Genomic DNA, 4,317 nt, shown 5'->3' with positions numbered 1-4,317 from the left:
ATTTACCATCAAACTTTGACTGTGTGCTGAAAAGATCAAGAGAAAATGTAAACAGTGATCAACAAATAGGGATACATTTGTTTTAGAACAAGCTAAAAATGTTATTTCTTTGTACAACAAAAGTTACAGTATATTATGGCCACTATACAAAGAAGGTGCAAATATCGTCCAAAACAGATCCAGGTCTAAATCCATTTTATTCAGAACATAATAAACTACTTTCATTACGAAACACCAATTAATAAACTAGAAAAGTTCCTGGAGAAACTTTGAAAAAGCATGCCACATAGCGTCCATTTAGATTTTTTTGTCTCTACTATTGGTTAGGCATCACTGTCAGCTACCACCACACCAGAAATCCATCCATCCATCCATCCATCCATCCATCCATCCATCCATCCATCCATCCATCCATCCATCCATCCATCCATCCATCCATNGTACACGCTTCTTCCTTTTCAGGGTTGCGTGGGTCACTGGTGCCCATATCCAGCAGTCACAGTGCGAGGGGCGGGGTACACCCTGGACAGGTCGTAAGTCCATCACAGGCACACCAGAAATGGCAGAGTTATTATTTTTTATGTTTAGCCATGTTGGCCATCTTGAATTTTTGCTTTGGTTTCAGCATATGTTGCTGACTGCTCTTAGTGACCGTCACATCAATTTTCAGCTCAATATGTCTTGAAACAGTTGCGTAGCTATTTGAAAATAGCTSTAGTGGCCAGCTTGAATTTTTGAAYAGCACTAAGGATTTGTTAAAGCTTGTCCTTGGCTACTCCAGTTTTTAGCTTTGTATGTCTAAAATGTCTGAATAAATGTCCCTTTATAAAATTAGTATTAGCGGTTAGCTTAAAAGCATTTGGAATATTTACCCCCAAAATAAATAAAATGCTAGAAATGATAAAAAAATAAAGAAAGATAAGTGTGTTGAAGAAGCTTTAAACTTTGGGTGAAACATCCAGCTACCTAAATCATAATCCCCTCCTCTCTCTTACACTCTGAAAGCCAAACCTTTCTGCATTCCAGTCTCTGARCAGTTAAGACTTCCTCTCTGGCTTCAGGGCATGTCCTTCCAAATGAGAAACTGCTAAAGAAGAAGAAAGAAAAAAACATGATTTACTATGAGAATATGTAATCCTCACAAAAGAGAACCGAAAGTGTCTCATCAGTAGCAGAAGCTTCAACATTCCCCTCCTCCCAACTTCAGTTTTTAACTCAAAGAAATCAAGTGGAGCCTGTTTGGATGCCAATTAGCCCAGAAGCGACGCTTTTGCTGATGCTTGAGTTGTGGATGTGTTCGATGTTGTCTGATAAAGGACTCTGTTAAGTATTCAGCTGCTCCACTGCCAGGCCTTACAGGGGGAGGTGAAGAGATGCTTGTCTTGTAATTGGATGCAATGCGTAATTTTTTATAATGGATCTTATTAAGAGGTCAGCAGCCTTGTGTACCTGCAGAGAATTTCTAAGCAATTTACCCCAAGTGGTCCAACTTAAACGTTGATTTTACTACAGATTTGTGGGACTTATTGCCAGTTTTTATGTCCTAAAAAACAAAACATCGTAAAGATTTCACACTAAATTTTGATGTGGCCTTTCACCAGTAGTGGGAATGGTTTTACATAATCGTTAAAAGGTCTATTTTCTTTGAGTAACGAAGATTTCGTAAACTGTAATAACTTTGCCCTCCGACATAATGGTACAGAGGAAAGTAAAACAAGTAATCTTTAAAGAATGCATTCTCTGATGAAAAAGCTTTAAATGTAGACTTTGGGTGGTCTGCGAGTTCTCACAGTCAGGGGTGCCATCAAGGAGGGGGGCCACGGGAGGCAGTGGCCACTTTTTAAAAAATTGTGTCCCCCCACTGTTCCCTCTTAGCTTTTATATTAATGTCTGCTTTTTTCCAACTTCAGTTTAGGATCAGATAGACCAAAACTAAATCCAAAACAAACAGAGAATGTGCCATTTAAGGGWAAACGGATTAGATGTTTTTTGCCAGGAAATCTCCAGATTATCTGTGTTTTTGCGGATGACTTGCCAATGCATGCTCCTAAAAACAAACAAGTAGTACTCCAAACCGAGACAACATCACAGCCACAGTTTGTTTTCACAATCGTCCTAGCTCGGAGAATAATACTCGTTCCTGTTGGGTTTCAAATAAATAGAGGACTTTGCTTTTCCTCTGCTCAGGGCAGCTTTTTATATTTCACTTATCACGCTTGAATGAGCCGCTTTCTCATTGAAATGTTTTGTTGTTAATGCATTTTCATATCTCAGGCCATTACATCTGCTAGTATGCGTGTTCATTATTTCAACAACAATTCAAGACGGTGACAATGTGTAAAAGGCGATCTTTTTCATTTAAATTTTCTTCTTCTTTTTTTTTCTTAATTCAAAGCCACTTTTATAAGATGTATGAGAGTTATTTCACTGGTACTTTGAGCTACAAATTAAATGTGCTTTTCAGATTAATATATATAAATATTGGGCAAGTTGATTAAGTCTATCAATCAGGCTTACTGGTTGAAATAGAAACTAGGTAGAACAGATAAATATTTAGTACGTTTTTGAACAATAACCAAACAAGTCTAGTGTTTCCCCTATATTACTAGTCTTGACAGGGTTTTTGTTGAATGGGGTGGGTGAGTACCGGGCTACGTAACTAATGCCAGTGCTTGTCAATGGATGGGGTAGCAGTAGCAAAACGATTACTAATGTTAGGTTGAAGCCACGTATCCTGTTGCTACAAACTCCAAACCCATGCGGAAGTAACAACATCCATTGGGGGTGGCTGGATTTTGATAGGGAGGTTGTTCAGTTCTGTTGACAGGGTAAACCCCYCTCTTTGGATAATAGTAGAGGAACTACTGAAGTCTCTGGTTTTCTACAGTATCAGCTATTATCAGAGTTTATTAAATAAGAATTGGCAAAAACAACCTTCAAAGACTTGAGTACCGAATCTAAAAATATGGCACGTTTAAGCTTAGAATTAGTTGTTTTTATTTTATAACACTTTGCTAACGAGCTTTTAATCTTACGACAGCTGTGACCTGCTAAGATTTACTATCTTGAGTCTAACGGATACTAATAAGTGTTAAGTTACAAAAAAATTGCGTTTAAGAAGATTTGTTGGGAAAGTTTGTGGCAATGCTCAACCTGTACCTTTTGTAATGTTATTTATTGAACCTCATCTTTATACACCTAATAGTCTCAACATAATACATTTTATTTCTTCTAAATGCCAACAAAACAAACTTTATGCTGTATTGAAACTAAAAGAAAGTGCCAGCAGTTGTGCCGTTTGGTTAAAAAAAAAAAAAAAATCACACAAGCTCCCTGTTGGGTTTGTGGGTTCTCTGAAATACCACAGCATTTTTAATTGATGATGATCTTTATTTTGAGTCCAACACTGATTTTTTTCTCATAGAAACAGAAACTGAGTATGAGTTTCATCCTTAGGAATGAATCATGTTTTTATTATTATTATTATTTAATGTCAGGAAACAGCTTGTTGCTGCCAGCCTTTTACCTCCAATTGATTATGGTGACATTGATTACATGACTGACTCTGGATGTTGTTTATGGCAGCGTGTTGCATTACATGACAGGCTGGATGTCCCTCACTCACCAGTGAACTTTAAAGACAAATGGTCATCATTATGCGTGTGCACACGTTTGCAATGGTATAAGTTTATTTGCCAATCCATTTTTGGTTTGCTGCCAGCGTATTTTATCTTGTTGCGCAAACAGAGCAGTCATTTTTTTCATGCTCCAAGCTATTTATGTTCAGCATTTCCTCATTACATCAACAGCTTTGGGAAAAAAATAAACAGAAACCTTAACCTTTTTTTGTCTCTTCAAATTGAAACAAGCTACAACAGGACCTGAAGATGTCCAGTTTGATTCCACAAAGGAGTTTCAGACACATTTTAAAGACAGTAACAGAAAGGATCCTTTGAATTGGTTTTAGCACATTAATCTACTTTTACTTTATATTCTCACTCAGATGTTGCAAGTAATGTGAGCAGAGCTGAAACAAATGAAAGGTTAGGGAAAAAAGAATACACAGTATATAGTATAAAAACTGTTTGCAGACTCTGTGCCATGTGGCTTTTTATAAAATATTAAAACATTTTTTTAGTTGCTCAAACAAGTATTTCTCAGATTAAATTTTTACAAAAGACAGCTATGAAGTATTTTCAGTTCATTCCTGTGGTGTTAAAGTTTTATCACTTAAGAAAACAGAAATTTCAAAAAACAATTTAGATTTGTACATTTTAAAAGCTATTTATCATACTGAATATATATGTACATATATAT

The sequence above is a fragment of the Austrofundulus limnaeus genome, unplaced genomic scaffold, assembly GCF_001266775.1.
Source record: "Austrofundulus limnaeus strain Quisiro unplaced genomic scaffold, Austrofundulus_limnaeus-1.0 Scaffold91, whole genome shotgun sequence".
Lineage (NCBI taxonomy): Eukaryota > Metazoa > Chordata > Actinopteri > Cyprinodontiformes > Rivulidae > Austrofundulus > Austrofundulus limnaeus.
This window is presented reverse-complemented; position numbering follows the sequence as displayed.